Source organism: Phascolarctos cinereus, unplaced genomic scaffold (assembly GCF_003287225.1).
Source record: "Phascolarctos cinereus isolate Bilbo 61053 unplaced genomic scaffold, phaCin_HiC Scaffold_726;HRSCAF=1367, whole genome shotgun sequence".
NCBI classification, from domain to species: Eukaryota; Metazoa; Chordata; class Mammalia; order Diprotodontia; family Phascolarctidae; genus Phascolarctos; species Phascolarctos cinereus.
Window position 1 is genome coordinate 138,954,329 of NW_027556098.1, and position 25,306 is coordinate 138,979,634.

Sequence of the window (25,306 nt, forward strand, 5' to 3'; positions counted from 1 at the left end):
TGATGAAGTAAATTAGATAGAGTTTCAATCTTGGTCTCAAAAAAAAAACATCAGGGAGCAGCTAGGTGACACAGCGTATAGAGCACCAGCCCTGGATTCAGGAGGACATGAGTTCAAATCTGGCATCAGAGACATAACACTTACTGACTATGTGACCCTGGGCAAGTCACTGAGCCCCATCGCCTAGCCAAAAAAAAAAAATCAGCAAAAATAGGCTTAATTAAAAGAAATAAACTAAGAAACTACATTTATCCAATTCATTACCAAGTTCTGTCAACTATCATTCCCTTTCCCACTACAGTTAACCAATTCAGTGCTAATTCCTGCCAACTGGTCCTTGTAGATTTATTCCTTCACAGCCTTGCCTCCAAAATATCTCATCTGTCCTTTCCTTTCTACCCTCACTGCTCTCAGGTCCTCATTACTTCCCCCTTGTTAATGTCAGGAAATACACTGGAGAATCCAGTTGAAATGAACAGGTATAAAGAATGAAGGAGAGCTTTGAGCTCTTCCACCCAGCATGCACTTGCCTCCCCCCTGCCTCTAGGTGTGGCATGACCTCCTCTCTCTTTTAACAGTTTAAACTTGCCACTTCGAAGTTCACCATGGATATTGATATTGCTGCTCTCTTTGTTGACAATGGCTTTGGAATGTGCTAAGCTGGCTTTGCAGAAGATGATGGCCCTTCAGCTGTCTTCTCTTCCATTGTTGGGTGCCTCAGACATCAGTGTGTGATGGTGGGTATGGATCAGAAAGATAGCTACATTGGGGAGGAGGACCAGAGCAAGAGAAGTAATCTGACCCTGAAGTACCCTATTGAACATGACATGGAGAAGATCTGGCATCATACTTTCTACAATGAGCTCCATGTGGCCCCTGAAGAGTACCCTGTGCTGCTTACAGAAGCCATACTGATCCCCAAAGCCAACAGAGAAAAGATGAATCAGATTATGTTTGAGACCTTGAACACCCCAGCCATGTATGTTGCCATCCAGGCTGTGCTGTCTCTGTATGCCTCTGGTCGTACCACTGGTGTTGTGATAGATTCTGGCGATGGTGTGACCCACACTGTGCCCATCTATGAAGGTTATGGCTTTCACCACACCATTCTCTGTCCAGATCTGGCTGGCCGTGATCTGACGCACTACCTCATGAAGACCCAGACCGAGAGAGCATACAACTTTACTACCACATCTGAGAGGGAAATCGTGCATAATGTCAAGGAGAAGCTGTGTTATGTCACTCTAGACTTTGAGCAGGAGATCGCCACTGACACATCTAGCTTGTCTCTGGAAAAGAGCTATGAGCTCTCTGATGGTCAGGTTATCACCATTGGCAATGAGAGTTTCCAATGCCCAGAAGCTCTCTTCCAACCATCTTTCTCAGATATAGAATCTTGTGGAATCCATGAAACTACCTTCAAGTCAATTATGAAGTGTGATGTTGACATCCATAAAGATTTGTATGCCAATACCATATTGCCTGGAAGTACCACCATCTACCCAAGCATTGTGGTTTGATTGTTTTTTCTGTCATAGGGTGTGACATGATAATTGCTCCCCCCCAAAAAAATGAGATTGGTATGGCTTTATTTTTTTAATTTTTATTTATTTTTTGGAGGGGCACTTGACTCAGGATTTAAAAACTAGAATGGTGAAGGTGATGAGCAGTCTAAGTATGTTGGAGACAAATATCCCCAAAGTTTTACAGTGCATCTTCAGGCTCTAATTGTACATTTGTTTTTGCCTTTTTTTTCATAATCATTCCAAATATTGTATAATGCACTGTTACAGAATTACAACCCTTTATGAAGGCTGTCTTCTGTTAGAGCAAAAGATCTACATAACAAAAATCCAAATGGGGAGGGGAGAGAGGGGAAAGGTACTAGTATTGCTTTACATGTAAATTATGTGATCATTTAAAAAAAAAACTTTTTGTTGCCACAATCAAAAAAAGAACCTAGACATCATCTTTCAAGTTATTATCAAGGAAACCTATACTCTGATATTTTAGAACCAGAGGGCAAAATAGAAATGAAAGGAATCCACCAATCACCTCCTGAAAGAGAACCCAAAAGGAAAATGCCTAGGAATACTGTAGCAAAATTCCAGAGTTTCCAGGTCAAGGAGAAAATATTGCACATACCCAGAAAGAAACCACTTAAGTGTTGTGGAAACACAATCAGGATAACACAAGATTTAGCAGCTTTCACATTAAGGGACTGGAGGGCTTGGAATATAACATTCTGGAAGGCTAAAGAGATAGGATTAAAACCAAGAATCACCTGCCCAGCAAGACTGATTATGGTCCTTCAGAAGAAAAAAATGGACATTCAGTGATATAGAGGACTTTCAAGCATTCTTGATGAAAAGACCAGAGCTGAATAGAAAATTTGACTTTCAAATACAAGATTCAAGAGAAACATGAAGAGATAGGACACAATGCCTTACTGTGAAAACTGGATAACCCTTACCTTCTGGTATCACCTCTTTGGAGTCTTGGGAGGCAAGAAAAGCTCTGTTCTACTAGATTCCTGGATCTTCATATTGCTTCTGTACTTTTTATGCAGCTAAGTAAATATTTTTGGTTTGAAAAAAAACTTTTTGTGTCTTCCACCTTAATACTTTTCCTTTTTTTTCCATTGTCAGCCACAATGATTGGGCCCCTAAATTCCCCTCCTGCCCCACACATACATGTGAATGAAGACTTTCCAATCTCCTTGTGAATTTTATGTGATTGGTGCCAGTACTTGAGGAAGGAGCTTTACCTGTACACTGACTTAAGACCAGTTCAAATAAAAATGCACATGTTAAAGAAAAAAAGAAAAAAAAAAGAATGAAGGAAGGATCACTTATAACAGTCCTATGTGAAGCAAATCAGGGTAAGAAAGAGTTACATGGAGGGGATAATCTATAGTTTGAAATATTATAAGGTGAGCAGAATGAACACTGGAAATAAGTTGGGTGATTTGGCATCAGTTTTAGATAAACAGTAGGGATGAAAGCCTGACTTCAAGAATTTCAGGAGTGAACAGAGAGTAATGACATTGTCAGTTTCATTGCAATAGAAAGCATATGATCCTAAAAATCACAACTCTAATATGAATAGTGTTTAATAGCTGTTAAGTATTTTCCTATTATTGATCTTCAAAAGAACTTTAGGAAGCAGGTAGAGTAATACCTTCCTTTCACAGATGAGGAAAGTGAAGCTTAGAGTTACTGTAACTTTTCATGATCATGTGATAAGTCGGAGACAGAAAGACTAGAACTCCAACTTTCTGACTCAGAGTATGATGTTCTTTTCAACGACCAATGTTGTCTCATTCTGTCAGGGATATTCATTCATTAATGCATTCAACAAATATTTTGCAACTACAAAGTGCTTCAGGTAATATTGTAGGAGGCAATTTCTATAATATTAACAACTTCTAAAGTCCCTTTTACCCATAATATTCTATGAATATTGTGCATTAATTTCCTGCTGAATACCTTCTGGTTATACAGCTAAAAAGAAACAGAAAGACTTGGGCTGGCTTATATGCATACAACAAATTCAAATTATTGTCATGGCTGAGATGTAAATTGACAAAGAGAATTAACTCCAAGGTTTGTAGAGTGACACTCCAGCCAGGCATAGACTTCAGACTTTGTAAATTTAACTGTTTAAAATGTGTCTCTCCCTTGAGCTGTATTATTTTAATTGAGAATGCTACTTATCCTAAATTTATTATCCAAATTAAATCAATACCTACTTTCATTAAGTGCACCAAGGGTGCACAGAACTTAATCTGCATGTTAATCCTCTACTCATTTCCCTCTCAACCCCAGGATTGCCACCTGCTACTCAAGAATTGTTTCCAGTGTGTAACTAGATGTTTACAGAACTGTAGGTCACCTGCTATCCCTCTGCTCCCCACTCCCAACACCATACCTTGCCTTCTTCTGGTGAGAAAGAATTAAGGGCCTAAAGGAGTGAGAAGGCACTAGAAGAGAAAGAAAATAGTTGTGACGAATATGAAAGGCAGTCATAAGAACAAGCTAAAAGATACAAGGAATGAGTTGAGGGGAGACACAAGGACAAAATAAAAAGGTACATAAAAGAAATGGTAAAATCAGAAAATACAGTGTAAGTTAAATTGAATTTTGAAGGACATGTAAATTTAGAGTCATCATGTTGAGTTGGGCAAATGTGTTATTGTATTTGCTTTTCCCCCATTTTCCCCCAATCTCTCCTTACCCAAGAAACTGTGCATACTGAACTGCATTTCAGCTTTCATACAATAACATGGAGGGATTTTTTTTAAACAAAAGAAAGAAATGAAATGCCTTGTTTCATACAGCTGGATATCAGAAAGGTACTCCAAATGAAAACTTCTCACTAACATCTGTTTTCTGTGGAGAAAAAAACACACACGCACACATAATATTTTATTGACTACCCAGGAAATACAATTTTATTGGCCATCAGTTTTTCAGTCCCTCAATACCATTTGGTCTGTTTGTGTGTCTAAAACACATAAACACAAACAGCTCTAGTAAATCTATCATAGCAGAATTTTGTGAGCTGCTCAGACTTGGTGAATCCTCCGCTGTCCACTACCACTATCACAGGGGAAAAGAGAAATAATACGAAGATCAAGGAATTTGGGAGGTAGTCACTTGAAGAATGGCAGTAGCTATCTAGGTGGCACAATGAATAGAACACTGAGCCTGGTGTCAGAAAGACTTGAGCTCAAATCCAGCCTCACATACTAGCTGTTTGACCCTGAGGAAATCATTTAACTTTTGTTTGCCTCAGTTTCCTTAACTATAAAATGGGAACAATAATAACATCTACCTCACAAGACTATTGTGAGGATCAAATTGTGAGGAACAAATCATGCAACATTTATAAAGCATTTAACACAGTGCCTGACATATAGTTGGCACTATGTAAATGCATATTCCCTTTCTTTAACTATAGGAGAAGATTACAGGAGAAACAGAAGAATGCTGACATGAAATCTGAAACCATAAACTGAAGCCTAGTCAATAATGCACTGTCAAAAAAAAATAATGCATTGTCAATAGGAAGCTGGATCAAAGCTTAAGAGTAGAAATTATCAGTGCAGTTCTGGTTTTCTTTAAGAATCTGTGGGATACTGGTGTCAGTTTTTGGGAAGCTTTGTTATATTTATTTTTGCAGATCAGAAAAACTAAGAGCTTATTTCTGGATTGCCAGCAGTAGACTTTGAAATATCTTTTATTATTGTGATTATCACCACTCAGCATGAAACAGGTTCATATGAAATAGGACACCAGGAACACACACACACACACACACACCCCTCCTACTTCATGCTAAATAATTGATCGGGTTAATAAAATACATGCATTAAATGAACTGCTTTTCAAAAAATGGACTTTTTTTGCAGGGGGATTCTTTGGTTGTATATTGGTAATTATTACTTGTGTTAAAAGAGACTCTACTAGTAAAGTTAATTTGTATAGACAAGCAGATATGCAATATGTATGTGACTACTTCCTGTCTCAATATGTGTCTACCTATCAATATCATTAATTCTAGACAAATCCTTCATTTCTGGAGCTTCCCCAAAAAATGAAAGTTACTGGTTGACTTAGGATAAATAGAGAAAAATGATAAGTTGTCCAATAGAAATTGTTTCTCTTTCAGCAAATTTCAGGTATCATTGCTTTTATGTATATGTTCAATTTCCCCATTATTAATAAGGATTACATCATCAAGAGATCGGAGATTGAGAGCTGGAAGGAATCTCCGAGGTTAACTAATTTGAGCTCTTATTTTACAGGTGAGGAAACTGAGACTAAAAGTAGTTTGCCCAAGATCACACAGGTAGAAAGTGAAAGAGGAAGAATTTGAACTCATCTCTCACTCTAATATCAATGTTTTTTTTTTTAATTCCAACATGCCACCTCTATGATGCCTATGCAAATAGCAGTATCAGGCCTTCAAGCTGTTTGTAAGTATTCATAGGTTGAAGCACAAAAAGAGCAAAAAAGTTATGAATAATTTAGTGAAGATTCCTCACCACCCCTCAGATCTTGCTAGAGAGATAGTATGCACTGCGAATGAATAGAAGACTGGAGCTAGAATTAGAAAGTCAGTTGAATCTCATACTGATTGGCTGTATTTACTTTGGCATGTCACTTTGGATTAGATACTCTGAAAGATCCCTTGTAACTCTATCTGCTGTTCTAACTATTGCTCTGCCAGTTAGTGGCAGGGCAAGCCACTTAATGTTTCAGAGTCTGATTTTTCATCTGTGAAATGAAGACAACAATACTGGAACTACCTCTCTCATAGGGTTATTCTGAGGAAAACACTTTCTCAGTGCTAAAGCACTATATAAATGTGACTTGTTAATTCTATTCTGGGATTTCTCTGGAGGGTATGGTCCATTGCCTCGAGGCCTAGTATTCTCTGATGCCAAAAGGAGATCCCTGACATATTTTAAAAAAAGCTCTTCCTCTCCTTTTAAATTGTGTGTGTGCCTGTGTGTGTACATACACACACAGACACACACACATACATATATATGTATACACACATATATACATACATATTTTATATACATATATCATTTTTTTTTACTATCATCACTAATGGTCATACCTCTCAATCTTTGATGGCACGCAGACCAAGGTGACAGAGGGGAAGTGTTGAGGTTGGAGGTGGGTGGGTGATGGCAGAGAAAAGTAGAGCAAGTAGAACGCCTAAGCCACTTTAAATTCTTGGAGTAAGAAGGATTCCTTCACTTCATTGTTCTGTGTGGCACAGCTGAGTTTGCCTGAATTTCTGTAGGGGTGAAGTATCTCTCCCTTACTTATTTTATGCTTTCTGTTGGTTTTCCTTCCCTGGCTGGGCAATTGGAGTGAAATAAGAGTGTGTTGTTTATACTTCCATTACACTTGGGGTATTCTTCTGCTGATCATAAGATAGTAGAATGTCAGAGGTAGAATTAGGCTTAGATGTCCAATGTATAATCTAAAAAGCACTACTCTACAAAATCATTGAGGTCAAGAGATCAGTCAGTTTTTGAAGCAACGCCTCAAATTAAAGAAGCAACAGCTCCCAACAAAACCCATTCCAGTTTTAGACAGCTCTCATTATTATAAAGGTTTTACTTACACTGAGCTAGAATGTACCACTCATTTCTCTTAGTTCTTCCCTCTAGTGACAAGCAAATTAAATGTATGTCCATTTCCATAGGATGACTTCAAATTGTGTTATAGTAGGTGGGTCATTAAGAGGTGGACTCAACTGAAACAACTGAACAACAACAAAGAAGTAGAGTACTATATTTGGAGTCTGGAAACAACACATTATACTTCTACCTCTTGTATTTACTAGCAGTAAAACCTTGGAGGGTGTCATTTAAACTCTTTAAGCCTCCAGTTTGTTCATCTGCAAAATGAGGATAATAAGATCTTTAGTACAAACTTTACAGATGTTTTAAAACATAAACTGAGAGAATGTATGTATACAGTTTGCAAACTTTAAAAAGAAAAGCCATGTAAATATCTATCGTTGTTACCACAAACTATTTGAAGAGAATTTGAAGAAAATTTGACTCTTATAATGCAAGCTAGAAAGTTGGGACGGTTTCATTTTTGTCTTTGTAACTGCCATGCCTAGCTCCCAAAGCTTTCTTAATAAATGTTTGTTGGTTTGGGTTGCTCCCTATAAGTATTTTCTTCTATATGGAAAACATCTTTCTTTCAGTTGAAACAGGTTACATTCTACCTTCTCAATGTTTAAATTACAATGTGACACCTAAGATTGAACATGATTCTCAGATGTGATGTGAATAAAATAGTATATACTGATACTTTTATCTTCCTCAGATGGGGAAATATCCTTTTCTTAGTGGGGACTTTTATAATTTTTTACCCATCTCATAATATTGATTCATAATGAGTTTATGGTCTTCTAAAGTTCTAGATTTCTTATATCAGTCAACACACATTAATAACATCAGACACTGGGTATACAAATTCAAAAGAGAGAAAGTCCTGGCCCTCAGTGAACCTGTATTCTACCTAAATTAACACCAAGTATCTAGCAATGCTTTTATGTTTAGTATATTTACACTAATTTTATTAATCTAAGTGCAAGATTTTACTTTTGTACTTACTGAATTTCACCTTATGAGAAAAGAATAGCATTATTCTTGGCATCAAATCTGAATTGTCTCAGTTATTCGCTGTGTTACTTTGGGCAAGTCACTTCAACTTTTCAGCCTGAATTTCCTCAGTGGTAAAACATTAGTGTTAATTCACAGGGTTGTGGGTATGAAATAAGATATGTTAAATGTTTTGTAAAACTTAGGGCAAAATCTATATCTATCTATCTATGTCTATATCATTATAACTTAGTTATTATTGTACTTGACTTGTCCATTTAACCAGTCAAGATGTTTTTCTTTGCTGTCTCTGTCATCTAATAAGCGACCTCTACTCTCCACTTTCCAATACCAAATGTATGTCAATCTGAAAATCTGATAAACATATCATTTATATACCTTTATCCAAGAGCAATATAAATTTTGAACAATATAAGGCTAAAGATAGATATGTGGAACATTCCACTAAAGACCTTCATTCAATTTGATATTGACTATTAATGTCTGCTCCTTGGCACTAGTCAATCAATAAATTCCCCAAACACATGGCTGTACAACCATCAAATTCACAATTATCCCTTTTGTCTATAAAGCCAGTATGATATACTTTGTTGAATGCTTGATGAAACCCAGGTGTACAATATGAATGTCATATTGCAGAACTAATACTCTAATAATTCTACAGAAAGGGAAATTAGATTAACCTAGCATTACCTGTTTTTATGAAGCCATATTGGAATTTATTGATCATCATTTCCCTTTGTTAATGCTCATAAACCATACCTTTAATCTTACATTCTTGATTGATGCCAAGATTTGAAGTCTGGATCACTACCCTGAATATACCAATGAGAACTGTGATCTCATTCTGGCTAGTTCGCCTTCTATCATTGCATATCATGACCCACATTTGGATGCCTGTGGTCTACTACTTTTGTTCATATTCCTCTATAAGTTTTCCATAATATTATAGCACACAGATCTGTCCTTCTTTTCATGTTTAAATATGTTTTTGATGAAATCTTTTATCCTACTTCTTCTTTGTCATTTTCATTTGTTTGTAATATGTTTCAGTCTACTCACATTCATCATGCATCATTTCATTGCCTTTTGGCAGTTCTTCAGAGACAAGAATGTCCCACATTTTGCAGTCAGCAAAACTGAAAGCATATTGGAATTAAGAAGCTAGGTCTTTGTCTCAAGGGACTTGGAAGAGAAAGGTGAAATACAATGTATATTGAATAGATTAATCAAGGCAATTGGATTAACACAGAGTTTGTCTTTTGATTGCAGGGAGAGAGAAAGGTAACTAAGTGGGAAAGAAAGGAAGGAGATACAGGAAGAGAGAAAAAAAAGAGAAAGAGAGAGAGAGAGAAACAGAAATGGTAAGACAGAAATTCAAATAAACACTCAGAGAGAACCAGAGACAGATTTTGCACAGACTAAAAATGGCCAATAAATTGGGTCATAATTGAATTAAAGAAAAAGGTACAATGGATTCCCTTCAGATAATTGCTCAAAATCCTAAAGTCTAAATAATTATAGTTTTCTCTACTTTTAGAATCAGTCTTGTAACTCTTCACCCAATCTCCAGGATTTTTGAGAAATCTCTATCAGTGGTTTAGCAATTGCACATTCCAGTTTATCTGGGCACAAACTTTCAACTCCTTGATGAACTTAAAGGCGAAGTGTTTAGTCAGGAATTGAAATACTGTTCACTTCAAAGTAGATCAGTGAGTTCTCCCCCAACAGACTTGTCTTATTTTCATTGCTTCTCCAATCTACTGATTCTAACAGTCTGTTTTTAGTCTTTCCTGCCCATGGATGCATCAGTACTCACTTAGAATATATCCAGCCCAATTCGGAACTAGACTATAACTTTCCTAAGCAATCTGTCAACCTTACAAATTTAACATAAATTGCACCAAGTTACAAGTCATCAGTATGAGATGTTGTGAACTATTATTGTTTTGTTTAGCAAGAGGCATCTCATAATGGTACTATATGCTGACCATGGAAGCAAGAAAACACAGAATGGTAAAAAGCAATAGTTTGCAACAAATAGTAGAGCATAATTGGAAAACTCATTTAGTAAAGATATCTTCAGATTGTACTTGTTAACATACTCAATTCTATAAGATTGATCCTTATAGGGCCTGTTTGGTTCTATAGTTTCATGGTCACAAATTAGAGCATATCTAACCTTGACTAGCAGTCATCCAAATATATGTCTTTGGTCAGAAAGAGAGCAAGGTAAAAGAATGATGAAGGCTCAGCCTGCCCCATCCCCATTACTGCAAAAAAAAAAAAAAGACTCAAAATACCTGCCTTTACTAGTGAGTGAAAGATGTCTCATTTTAATTGTGAATAAAAGCCTAGAGAAAAATCAATTAATGGAAAACTAAAGTTTAAATCCCTTGGATCTCAGTTCTTTATTTGACTGTATCCACATTATTTCTTTTTTTTTCACTAAAAAAAATTTTAATAGAGATATGGAAAGTCATAACACTTCATTCACTTTTAAGAAATAGCACTTGGATAGCTGTCAACGTTTATCATCAACTAATTAACCAAAAGAGAGAGAACCAATATTCAATCTTCCATGTATGAAAAACAAGGAATTGCAAACTGGGTTAACACAAGGCAGAGAAAAAGAGATTTGGCACTTCTTGCTCGGCACTAATCAGACCATTTCAAGTATTTCCTAGAATAAATGCTTTGCCCTTGATGGTCTGATTGAGCTGCCTTTGCTTATTAAATTAAACACATATATGACAAAAAGAAATAGGGCTAGAACCCAGTGCTCCTGACTCTCAAGTGGCCATCATTGAATGATAGTGCTAAAGCTATAATCTCAGTCTATTCTGTACTTTACTTTAGGATCTGCTATGGATATTCTAAACAGTCATTATTGCTCTGTTCACAGTTATCAGTCACTCATTGCACAAAGTCAGCTGTGCTACACCAACATTGTCATCACCACTGTACTTTTCTCAATTGAGACAAAATAGGCAGTGGACACCTTTTAACCCCAAGCCCTCAGTACAATCTGGACAAGGTATGCCACATTTACTTCATCAATTTCTTTGAAAAGAGGCAATTGGACAGAATTGTGATATCTAATATGATGAGTTTCAGCCACCCTGACAGATGGTAGGGAGGTTCTTTTCTTTTTTAGGGGAGTGGAGTGGAAACAGAAGGGCAAAGGAGGCTGATGGTTGATATTTCTCAATTATACCATGTAGGCAATGGCATACTCCGCTTACTTGTAAACTTGGCTTTTGTTCTCAGAGTTCAAAGCAGCAGATGAGAGTTTGATAATATGCACTGCTAAATAATAATAATAATAATAATAATAATAATAATGATAATAATGATAATAATAATAAATGAACCCTTAAAAACAAAAAAATATGTAAAGTAACAAGGATTATTCTTTGATTTCTTCATTTTTTTAAATGAGTTGAGAAGTAATGATAATATGGTATTCATTATGAGATAATACTTATACCTAGTTATCAACTGCTCTTATCCAACCTTTGAGAAAGTTTGCTTCTAATATAGCTATTATTATTCTATGATCAAAACCGTTGTTGTTGTTGTTGTTGTTGTTGTTGTTGTTGTTGTTTTCACAAGAACAATATTACCTAAGAGAGTATTTGACTCAGGCTGTATGAAATTAGGTGAGGGCCCAGGTTCCTCCAACAGAGGTTCTGAAGATCTACTAAAGAGTTAGATTTTTTTTTTTTACCTTGTGAATTAGCATTTAAGATATAGGATGACAACAGTGCTCTATTGGACTGAAAGCACATAATTATGACTGCTAAGAGTGAAGAATGGGGAAGCTAGGTGATGCAGTGGATAGAGCATTGGACTTGGAATCAAGAAGACTCATCTTTATGAGTTCAAATCTGACCTCAGACAATTACTATCTGTGTTATCCTGGGTAAGTCACTTAACCCTGTTTACCTCAGTTCCTCATCTGCAAAATGAACTGGAGAAGGAAATGGCAAACATTCCAGTAAAATTGTTGAGAAAATCACAAATGTGGTCATGAAGTGTCAGATATGACTGAAATGATGGAACAATATTAAGAGTGAAGAACACTGATTTGAAGAAACTTGTCAGAATTTGTGCATCGTCCTCATTTTTATACTGTTTTAGCTTAAGAGGAAAGTTTTGGGCTCAATATTGGTTTCACTAAATATGAGCCAAATATTTGCTAGAAAATTCCCTACCAGATATGTTTGGACAGAGCTGTGATAAGACAGATAGTCTTTGGTTGAGAAGCTTATTGAGACCATTGACTTTGTTGTAGCCCAAGGACACCCTCAGAATAGGTAAATTAGCACATGGAACTTGTAGTGGATTGAAAACAAGCACAAAACTTGAAGGCAATCAAAGTAATGTGAAGTTTTTTGGCAATGGGGGTAATTGGAGGCAGACTAATAAAAAAGGAAATGGGGGTTCATTACGGCTCAAGGTCAGTTAGAAGGCAGAATATCTGGAGACTTAATATTAAAAGCAGAATTGTCATACGGTTAAAAGATAAGAGGATATTTAAGCAAAGGAATAAAATAAAATAAATATAATTGAACAATTCTAATTCAAAATAGTCACTTGACTGCAGACAGAGTAACAACTATGCCTAATGGGTTGAGAAGGATGCTGATTTCATTCCTTTTATTATCCCTGTAGCTCCCCAGGCCAGGCTGGTAAAACATTTATGTGGACTGGTACATTCAGGGCTCTTATTTACAAGGCATTAATAATACATCAGGAATACAAAAGAATGCTTTAAACAATAAAACCCGGCAGCCACCAAATAATGTTATACTCTTAACTATTTCCCCAGTCCAAGTTACATAATATGTTCTCCCTGTCAGGGAAGTTTCTTTCAGTTGTTACTCAGCTCTGGCATGAAATTCCTTCCTTTTGCAATCTGTACTTTGGGGAAAATGTGTCTTAAAGTGATTACCTAAGTAAATGAAGACATTTTTCTTCCCACAAAGACTATGTATACCATTAACCCAGGGATTTTTAGGGAAGACAAATCAGATATGAGATTCTAGCTTGACTAAAGAAACATCACCTTATGCCAAATTCCTGAGTTTACTTGAAACCTGGGTCTTTGGAGAGCAACATTAAATGAATTATGCAATTATTTTCTTTCATATTTCTTGTTGTTGCTGACTTTTGTTTTTATGTTGCTTTCATCTCTGGATAGGTCCCTCTCCCATGATAAAGCCCATCCCTGTTAGGGGCCACCGTTCTGGTCACGAATATGTCCATGATGTGATACTCGTCCTCCTAATGGAATGAGAGTTACGCCTACATATGGGTTGAGATGACGTGGTTGAGGCAGCAGAGTACTGGACTCTTGCCACATTTCCATTGACACACCCACTCAGTGTCCCTTGAGGCGGTTAGACCTATGGGTTCTAGCCAAGTCCCTGTCATTGGCCACCTGTGCATTGTGATTGCTCTTCATGAGTGTGGAGGCGGGATTGGATTGTGGAGTATAAGTGGCTCTCTTTCTACTCTTTCCTTGGCTCACACACTTTACCCTCCCCATTCCTCCCACTTGCTCTCTCTGCTCTTAAATCTCTCAACATGCTATAATAAAAGTGATTGAACACTTCCCGGTCAACTCGTCCTTTCATGTATCTGGGTAGGCTCCAAAGACTCAATGGTGAGTATGACCCTGGTGGCCTGATCTCAGTAGGAGATAAAGCACAGCGACCCCAGCCGGTTCACATCCCTTGTAGCAAAGAACAAACAAGAAAGAAAAAAAGAAATAATTCAAGGAAATCAACAAGCACATAGCAATATTCTACAACCACAGTCCTCCTTTTCCCATGTCCCTGCTTTAATCCGTAGAATGGAAGGTGGTTCATTTTCTCAATTTTTCTCCGGGGCTAGGCTTGCCCATCATAATTACACAAATACTAATTATTTGTTTTCTTCTCCATTTACATGTTTGTGATCATTGTATTTATTATTTTCCTGATTGTGCTTATTTTCATTTTGCATCAGTTCATATAAGTCATACTTTTGTGCAAATGAAAAAAAAGACAATGGAAAATGTCACATCTGACACTATAGGCCAAAATGTACATTCTGCCTATAGTTAATAATTAACTATATAACAATAAACAGATATATGTATAAATATATAAATATATCATAAACAATAAATAATTAAAATATATAATATAGCATATGCTTAAAAATTTATTGTAGAATTGACCCTAGTCTGTGTACTTGTACTTTCTTCTATCTCCTAGTAGATCATAAGCTTCTTGAGGTCAGGGACAACCTTCATTTTTGTCTGTGTCTTTTCAGTGTGCCACAACAGTGCCTTGCACTTAGTAAGTATTTAGTAAGTTTTAGTTGAATACATTATCATTCTCTTTCTTGAATATATTTTCTCCTGGGAATCTGCAGATCAAGTCTCTTTCATTTGTATGATAGTTTTATGATCAAAATGTCTGAGGTATCATGGCAGGACCTTTACTCTTTCCCTGAATATAAATGAAGAAAATGTATAAGCTCGTTTTCCTCTCAAAGATGGCTTGATCTGTGGTAGTAGTGTGTATGCCTTCTTTATTCCAGTATTAGATGCCGTATTTTAATGTCTTAATAGTGGCTACTTAAGTGGTTTAGGTGTCTGGAAATCCCCCTTCCCTCTGCAAAGCTCTTTTCATACCCAAGTCTTTTGACTCTTCATTGCATTTGCATTCATCAACCTCTCCCACAGGGCTGCCAGTGATCCTTACCTTCTGACACAGTTTCCCGGTTCTGATGATAGAGTTGCATTGACTAAATATCACCCCACAAACTAGGTCACATAAAACTGCACCAACCACTATCTTTTGTTCACCAAGCAAGGTATATGTTCATTCATGCTCAAGGTGAGTTAAGCTCTCATATTGTAATAAAATAGAATGATCTCTTAGGGGTTTGATGTGCTTATCTCATCATTCCTTTCTGGCAATATGTGAGTGAAAGAATTTGGCAACAACTGTAATATCTTCTTTAAGACCTCCCCAAATATGTAGCATACACATAGTACAACGTATACAAATCATGTCTCAGATTTTTTTTTTCATATTCCAATAGTTTCCCAAGGGAAACAACAAATAACATGGATAACCTGTAGCTAAATCCTAATTGAATGCTTTTCTTTGGTATGGAAGTAACCTTAGGCACAGTAAAGAAGGCAATCCCAGTGAAACATGAATGCTCATCCAGTCAAATTGAAAAGGTCTCTGAGTATGGCTCCTAGGCATGGAAGCTCAATGACCATTTAGCCCAACTAACTCATTTTATAAATAGGTAACTAAGGCCATAAGAGATTAATTGATCTGGCAACTATGACACTGGAGTAAAGTAATATAGCAGGGATTTGAATCCAATTCCTCTCCTTCAAATCAATTATTCATTTCATTCAACCAACCTCTTAATAGACCTACCCCTGGATTGCCACTTAAAAACCAGCTTAGTTAAATCTATACAGGCATAGCACAGAAATATGGTTACCCAAGGGGCATTCAATTTAATTGAACCAGGATTTATTAAATGCTTACTCTGCTCAAGGAACTGCCCTAGGTACTGGGGATACAAAGAGAAAGTGAAAAATAGCTCTTTTCTTAAAACAATTTATATTCTTTGACAATGATAGGACATTTAAATAGATTAACAAATTTAATATTGTTTGAGAGGGATACAGCACTAAAGCATGAGGCAATATGCAAATTTTCCCAGTGGAGGTGTCATCTGAGGTAAACCTCAAAGGGACAGGTGAGAAGGAAGTGAATTCCAGGCATGCAGAACAGACTTTACCAAAGAAGGGGTCAGGAGGTGGAATATTGACTTTGGAGAAGAGTAATTACGCTGATCTGGCTAGAAAAGAGAGGATTTGAAGGGGAGTAACATGTATTAATTCTGGAAAGGCAGGCTAGAAACAGATTTAAATGGTTTAAATCTCAAACTGAGGAATTGTATTTTTTTACTAGAAGCAATAGGGGGGCCCTGAAGCTTCTTGAGCATGAAAGTAATAGGATCAGATCTGGGTTTTAGAAATTTCAATTTTACAATTGTGCAGAATCAGTTAATACACATTCATTTAGCACCTATTGTAGGTCAGAGACTATGCTATTCACTGAAGATACAAGAAAGGGAAAAGAGAGTCCTGTTCCTGAGGAGCTCATAGACTAATGTGGAAGACAACAACCAAATACAATGTACAGACAAGCTATGTACAGGATAAATTTAAAATAATCCAGAGAGAGAAGGCACTAGAATTGAGAGGAACCAAGAAAGGTTCCCTATAGAAAGTGACTTTTGACCTGAGACTTGAAAGAAGCCAGGGAAGCCAGAAGACTGAGAAAAGGAGGGAGAATATTCTTGTCATGGAGGAGAACCAGTGAAAAATGACTGCAGTTGTGATGTGGAACATCTTATCTTTTTAGAATAACAAGGAAGCCAATGTCACTGAATTAAAGAATGTGTGGTGAAGTGAGTTATGTAAGTTGTAAAAAGACTGGAAAGGTAGAGGGCAGGTTATGAAGGGCTTTGGATGTTAAACAGATTTCATATTTAATCATGAAGTTGACAAGGAATCACTGGAAATTTAGTAAGTAAATCATAGTTAGATAAGTTGGTGATTTAAAACTAGAAGTTAGGAAATTAGGGGTAGAAATATAGATTTATCAGTCAACTGGAAAGAAAAGATAATTGAACTCACAGAAGTTGATGTGATCACCAAACGAGAGTGAGTAAAAAGAAGAAAGCCAAAGCCAGAGCTTTGGAGTACACAATCTGAGTGATACAGTGGATAGAGGGCTAGGCCTGGAATCAGGAAGACTCCTTTTCGTGAGTTCAAATCTGATCTCAAACACTTACTATCTGTATCACCCTGAGTAAGTCACTTAAACCTGTTTGCCTCAGTTTTCTCACTTGTAAAATGAGATGGAGAAGGAAATGGCAAATCACTCTAGTATCTTTGCCAAGAAAACCTCAAATAGGGTCACAACAAGTCTGATATAAGTGAAAAAAATACTGAACAATAAATGCATGGATGTTAGTACATGGATGATGACCCCTCCAAACAAATAAAGGAACTGAAAAAAATTAATCAAACATGTAGGAGGGAAAGAATACTGAAAGATGAGACCCTCTCAGTAATGCAACACTTTGAAGAGAGGATGAAAATTGACTCTGATCTGAGAATTTATTTATGTCTTAAGGTACCCTCCAAGGACAATATATAAATCACTCTTATCATTCTGGGGAATGAATGTGAACAAAATAATAATTTGTATTATTAGTATCTTTGATCTGCTGCATTTGTTCTTTAGATCCTAAAAAACCCCACAAAACAAAGTTAACCTTATACGGTGACTGGTCTTTATTACAGATGAACAAATGGAATTGACCATAATGATTCCATTTGCTTTGTGAACCAAAACAATGAGCCCAGGTAGAACTGATATAAGCTAACTTATGCCCTAACTATTGAATCAACAGCAATTGCTTCAGAACAGTGCTTTTTCTACGAGTTCCTTCTTTTCATAACAAACAACAACAAAAATAACAGCAGGAAAGATAGCAACTACAGGTGACATTTATAAAAACTTTTAAGTTTTGCAAAGAGTTTTATGTTCATTATCTCAATTGATCTCAGTTGATTGTCATTTGTTCGGAGTTTTTTGCAAACCTCTAATAATAAGTTTTTTTTTTTCCCTAGCCCAATTTAAAATGGCTTCTCATTCTAAAAATTGTTATTGAACTTTATTTTTATAAGAATTCAGGCTCCAGCCAATTGCCAGGAGGCTTATGATAGAGATCATTCTGTTCTATACTGATGAAAAGACATATGTTTCAAAGCAGATTTTTAAATACCACTCCAAATAATCTAATAGCACGGCAAAAGATATTAAGCATGTAAATATTTTCTCAATATCTTTTTATGTAGATTTAAAAATTGGCTGAAAAAGATAAAAAAGAAGCACATTTAGTTAAAATTATTTTATCATTGAATACAACTGTGAAATTCTTTCATAGGTGTTCATCATGGCCTAAACATCTCCCTTTGTTATTTAGTTCACTAGGGAAATAAAGGACTAGTATTCTGACTATATGCTTACTGACTCTAGTTAAATACACATTACAATGTAATGGACAGAATGTTCGAAGACCTGGTTTTGAATTTGGCACTCGCTAGCTATTAAATCTTCTTCTTATCTCTCATCTTCCCCAGGCCTCCATTTACTCATCTAAGAGGCAGGTATATAGTACAGTAGATAGAGTGCTGGGCCTGAAGTCAGAAAGACCTAAGTCCAAATATGACCTTAGTCATTTACTAGCTGTGTGATCCTGGGCTAGTTGCTTACCCTCACTTTCCTTAACTGTAAAATGGAGCAAAGAATGCTATTATTCTGCTTGTAATGTCACCTACATTGCAGGTTTTTTTGTGAGGATCAAATGAGATAATTGCAAAGCTCTTAGTCCAGTTCAGTTGCACTTAGTAACTGATATATAAATGTTTTATGAATCAAATGAGATATTTGTAGAGAGCTTAGAACGGTGCCTGGCACTTACAAGGTATTTAATAAATGCTGATTCTATGGGTTTTACATAAAATGGCAATTAAGTGTTTGGAATATAGTAAGTGATTAATAAATCCTTGTTGACTGATTAGTACCTAACATAGAGCTGTTTGAGGTTTAAACGTTGTACTATATCTATAGTCCTTTGCAAACTTTGAAACACTATACAAATGCCAGTTCTCACTATTAACTAATTTTTCTGAGAGGAAAGAAATATAGAATTAGAACTAGAAGGGAAGTTTGAGTGCATCTAATCCAGTGCTCCCACTTTACTAATGAGGAAAATGAGGCTCAGAGACGTTGAATGATTTGCCTTAAGTGAAATATTCAATAAGTGGCAGAGGCCATATTTACACTCCAGTTCCTAGTTCCAAATCCAGCTCTCTTTGCAATGAGCCATATAAATGGACTGTATATGATCCCTAAGAAAAATGCTTTGTAAACCATAAAGCAAGTGAGATTTTATCCTTATTACACTCTTTAATGTTATTTGGAAATTAGTTCTCTATGTGAATGTGGATACTGGTCCTCACCTGCAGCTTCAGTCTGGGTCTAGCCTTATGGCTATTCTCAAGGATCATCTTGTGGAGAGTTAATTAAAGGTAGCCTGGAGGCAGCTGTAGTAGGGGTAATTAGTTTCTCTGCTTTTAGACTTCAGTGTCAAATGGGAAAAATCAGAGGTGATATCTCTTTTGGGGCCTAGATGTAAGATTAGCATCTACAAATGGAACTTTTCATGATAAGAGATTCACCTGCTGAAGAAATAACTAGTGAAGATGTGAATTTCTTTTACAACACACATATGGCAGTGAGAACAGCTCTTCAAAGAGAAAAAAACAGAAAATAGTGGCATTTTTCTCTCTTATTTTACTGCTAGCTCTTTATGGACTTATTGTCTGGGTTTCCTTCTATATTTCAATCCACAAAAACGGTTCTTTGCTTAGAAAAAGTAGGCTATTTCTTAACTGTAGCAAAACATACCTTAAGTTTCCCCCAACAAAAAATTATCTATCCAAATGTTTATCATGGTGTTGAAAAGGCGACTTTATAAAAGACTACAAACTAAATGAACATGGAAAAGAAGAATTTTAATTCAAAGAAAAGTATTGATGACAGCACTGAGCAGAACAGGGGATAGGAATGGATGATTAGACAGAGAAGGTGGACGGATGAATGTTAGGAAGGTCTTAGAGAACAAGTCTTAATGGAGTATCCTACCAGAAGGTGTCTCAGTGGCAAGGAGAAAATATGTGGGAAGGGATGCATAAACTTGTCCTGCTTAACAATTTTGCTCACATCTGTCAATGACCATTGACCTTTCCAAAGGTATTCACAGCTATCTTAAAGGTAGAAGGGGAGTAACAGGTGCAAAGGAACCACCATTATTCCACCCATGGAGAAGAAGCAATTTTACATTTGCATGTTAATTTCCACTGTTGAAAATGACCCTAGAGTCAGATATCAAAGAACAGAAGAGCTAGAAAGGACACACATCTAAACTAACCAATATCCTTATTTTTAAAGATAAAGAAAATTGAGGCTTATGGAGGGGAAGTGACCTGCACATAGACACATTGTCAATTACAGCAGAGGTGGGTCTAGAAGCCAGCTTTCCTCTAACTCCTAATTTCCTTCCTTCCTTCCTTCCTTCCTTCCTTCCTTCTTCCTTCCTTCTTCCTTCCTTCCTTCCTTCCTCTCTTCCTTTCTTTCCTTTTTTCAGGTTATTTTTTAATATGCTTTCTTCTTACTTTGATAGCAATGTTAGCCACAGAAGTGGTTTCTTCCTTTCAAATTTAGAAGTGATAATGAAAAGACCCCATTTATTTCTTTTTGATTGCATCTTGAATATTTCAGCCTCCTTAAAGTCCTCATCCTCCTTCCACCTGTGGCTGCTATTTATCACAATTAAAGCACAATCCAGACAAGTGTGTGTGGAGAAAGACCTTAGTGGAAAAAATAAAGAACATTGCCTCAGCGTCTTGTCTTAAAATATATTTCCAGTAAAAGAATGTGTAAAGTTTCCTCAGCATCTGCAAAAAGCCCTTTCCCCTACACACCACAGAAGTAGAATCAAGCAAGAAGTTAGAAAAAAACAAATGTTGGGTAAGGTTGGCCTAGTAGGGGGTGCAGAGAAGTTTGCTACAGTCACTTCCCTGAGGAACGCATTTAGCAATGCAATTTCCTTTATAATTACTCTGTTATCCACAGGATTTGAAATGGGGGGAAATTAGATATCATTTAGTTCAACTCTTTTGTCTTATGTAGAAACTGAGGGCCAACATGATATAGGCAGCTATTGCATTGTTTTCACTCCTGGCTAGTTTATTTCCTCCCGGACTTCTCATTGTATCCTGTGAGACCTCAGCTGGAGTCATGGAAGCCTTCTGGCTTTACCCCTCATGGATAATCCAGTCTACTGAGGCATTTATATTTAATCAGGAATTAGTTTAGATGCTTCACTTGGAAATGTTTCCAGTACTGGAATAATATAGAAGACTGATCAGTTCTGGTCAGAATAACAGTAAACTGAAAGAAACCTGAGGTCACTAATAAGGCACATTTAGATAGGTTACCTTCTTCGTAGGTAGATAAGAGCAAAAGAAAGAGGGAGTTCTGCAAGGAAAGTGAAGCCCTCCAAAACACTTTGTAAAAGCTTAAATGTAATATTTAACATATGGGGTTATTTAAATGAATTTTTTATTACTATTCAAAAGATCTTTGTAGAGGAGCCATTTGACAGACATACAATATGGATTTTATGTTTCTCCCTCGTGCTTCCAGAGTAATTACAATAACTAATGTAGAAATGCATTTTCAATTTGGATTTATCTTGTAGTACTGTAATTTTCAAAGGATTTTCAGGGGGAAGGGGTAGATGATGAGATTTAACTGTATCATGCAAATGAGTCCTTTGTTTCCTGTCTGTGTTCCATTTATAAGCAGAATGAAGTAAAGTGTTTCTTCAAAAGAGGAAGGGATAGATTATACCTTTGCTGAGGGCAGTAATTGGAAATTATGAGGCTTTGACTTTTATCTAAGCTTGGATTATAGTATTTAGACCTAGAAGCAACCTCAGAATTCATCTTGTTCAAAGTTTCATTTTACAGGGTAGTAAACTGAGATTCAGAAAAGTTACTTGATTTGCCTAGGGCTACACTATCAATAAGTAACAAACCTGTTAGGTGCAAACTTAAAATGTCTAATACTAAATCATCTTTCGTCCTTTTTTTGCCCTCCCCCTCAACAATTTTTCTATTTTTCTCTTGATCTCTGTAACTGTGAAATCATCTTTGATTTTTCATTCTTTTTTCCCATCATACCACACAGTTAGAAATTATATCAACTTTTATATTTCCTTCTCTCTGTTCCTTTCTCTTCATTCCCACTGGCAAGCCTCAAATATAGGATAACCTCACATGTGGACTCAACAATCTTTCCTAGATGGCCTCTCTTCCTTCAAGGTTGTTCCCTCCACAGATTCTGATATATTATTTTATCCTAGAACATTTATCTTTCATATTAAAGTCATGGAAAAAAATAAACATTCATTAATTTTTGTTTCCTACTGCTACAACAAGTCTAAACTTCTCTGCTTAGTTTTTCAAGGCCCTCCAATATCTGGCTTCTCCCTTTGTGTTCAAATAATTGCCTACTATACCTCACTTCTTATTCCCTGCTCATCAGGTTGGTTTCCTCATTATCCCATAGAGATGCCATGCTCATCTACTGCTCAGTATGTTTACCTGGCTTTCCAAAATACCTTTCCTCTCTAAATCTGAATCAGTATGGTTACAAAAATATGCCAATTCATCATATCCTACTTCTATAATAAAGTCTTTCATGGATATTCCAAGCTTTACTATTTTTCCTCATTCTCTCTCTCTCCCTCTCTCTCTCTCTCTCTCTCTCTCTCTCTCTCTCTCTCTCTCTCTCTCTCTCTTTCTTTCTCTCTCTCAGAAATTGGGGTCTTCTAAATGTGTAGAATTAAATAAAAGAAGACCCCAGCTGAATTGCCTTTGCAGAATTATAAACCACTTTTAATCACCCCAGCTTCTCCCTTTCTGGTATTATTTGTATGTCTCAATGTCATTGAAAGCCATAGGCTCAGAAGAATTAAAATTATGGGTTATGCAAATAAAAATGGTAAAGTAAATGGTGGGTACAAGTAGGTGGTAGAATATTACCACTGAAGACTTACATGAGAAAAATAGCAAAAAGAAGGCCATAAGAGGGATGTACAAAAAAATTGGAGGGCTAAAAAGAGCAAGAGACAGTCAATTTATAGCTACTATGCTCCATTTCTTTCCACACAATCTCAGGAGATTTAGAAGAAGCCTCTAATACAATAGATAGATGCCCAGTGGAAGTTTTAGAGGAGGACGTGGGCAAGTGAAATATAGGTGTGGTTGGTTTGTATTCTACACCAAAGGAAGCAGGACCCAGGTCAATAAGATGAAGTATCCAAGCCATACTCGAGACATCCATAATATCCTCTCATATCATTCACTGTTGTTTTCTGTGTATTCCTTTTCTGTCTCCTATTAGAATATAAGCTACTAGAGGCAAATACATTGAGATGCAATCATCAATCAATTGAGAAACGCTTATTGAACACCTGTTGTTCAGTCATTTCAATCATGTCTAACTCTTTGTGACCACACTTGGAGTTTTCTTGGCAAAGATATTGGAGTGGTTTTCATTTCCTTCTCCAGCTTCTTTGCAGGTTAGGAAACTGAATCAAACAGGGTTAAGTGATTTGCCCAGAATGACACAGGTAGTACCTGAGATCAGATTTGAATTCAAGTCTTCTTTACTCAAGGGCCAGAGCTCTATCCACAATGCCACTACCTACTGTGTTCCAGTCACTGTGGTAAGATCTGGGTATACAAAAAAGAGGCAAAAGACAATCCCTGCCCTTAAGAAGTTTACAGTCTAACAAGGAGACAACATACAAACAAATATATTAAAAGCAAGCTACATACAGGATAAATACAAAATAATTAACAGAGGGAAGGCACTAGAAATAAGAAGGGTTGAAGAAGGCTTCCTTTGAAAGATGAGATTTTAGTTTAAAAGGAAATCAGGGAAGACAGATGATGGTGTTTAGGAAAGACCCTATTCCAAGCAGGGAGGCAGTCAGAGAAAATTCCTGGAGCTGAGATGAGTATCCTCTTTGTTGAACAGCCAAGACATCAGTGTCATTGAATCAGAGTCTATAGCCAGGAGTAAAACATACAAATACTGGAAAACTAAGATAGGGTATAGATTTTGAATAGTTTTGAATGTCAAACATAGCCTTTTTATTTGATCCTGAAGGACATAGGGAGCCCTCGGAATTTATTGTGTAGTGGAGTGATATAGTCAGACCTATACTTCAAGAAAATCACTTTACTAGCAGAATGAAGGATGAATTGTAGTTCAGAGAGACTTGAGACAGGCAGACCTACGAATAGACTATTGCAATAGTGCAGGCATAAGGTGATGAAGGCCTGTACTGCAGAGGTGGCAGTGCCAGAGGAGAGAAGAGGGCATGTTTGAGAGGTATAGCAAAGGTGAAATCAACAGGCATTGACAACAGATTGCATCTGGGGGTGAGAGAGAGTGAAGAGTGAGGTACAACTCCTAGATTGTGAGCCTGGGGAACTGGGATGATGTGGTTGCATCATCCCTGTTCCTCTTGTTCTCATTTTAACTTATTTTCCATTAAGTATCACAATGCCACAGTGGAGAGCATTGATCAAAGGCACCACTCATATTTTCCATGTAAAAAGAATGAGGCCCATTTTCATCAAATGAAATAGCTATGCTTCTCATTTGTCAGCTGCTCCATCTTCTTCATGACTACCTTTCCTAATTCAAATTTGGTCTCAGATGCTTACTATCTGTGTGGCCCTTAGTCATTTAAGCTCTTTCTGTTTCAGTTTCCTTTAACTGTAAGATGGGGATACTAATAGAAACTATTTCCCAGGATATTGGTGAGGACAAACGGAGATAATATTTATAAAGAAGTTACCACAGTGACTGTTAGTAGGTGTTTAATAAATGCTTATTCCCTTCCTTTCTTAACCTAATCTGCTTGTCTATTATTGGTCTGCATTTCCTGGTGAAGAAAATCTTTCTCTATGTCTGAGATATAGAGCTCTTCCTTTAGTCCTGGGATATACTATTGAACATTTCTTTACCAGGAAATGCAAGTTGGGAAAAGACTAAGTTATTTTACTGCCATCTCCTCAGTCAGGAAGTTGTAATTTATCAGGGGTAAAATAGGATAATGCCAGACTATACTCCAAAGAATCAAAGAAAAAAGGAAAAAGATCTATACATACAAAAATATTTTAGCAGCTCTTTTCTTGCTAGCTGAAATACAAGACAGAAGAAATGTCCTTATGGGGAGTGGCTAAACAAATTGTGATATAGGAATACAATGTAATATTTTTGTATCATAAGAAAGAATTGGGGCAGTTAGATGGATACAGTAATGGCCCTGGAGTCAGGAGGACCTGAGGTCAAATCTGGCCTCATGCATATATTTCCTAGCTGTGTGATTTTG

At 36.6% G+C, this 25,306-nt stretch overlaps 1 pseudogene; it reads left to right on the forward strand.

The window, feature by feature from the left end:
• The first annotated feature begins 639 nt into the window (after positions 1-639).
• On the forward strand, positions 640-2,555 carry LOC110192091 (actin, cytoplasmic 1 pseudogene; annotated as a pseudogene).
• Positions 2,556-25,306: the final 22,751 nt, after the last annotated feature.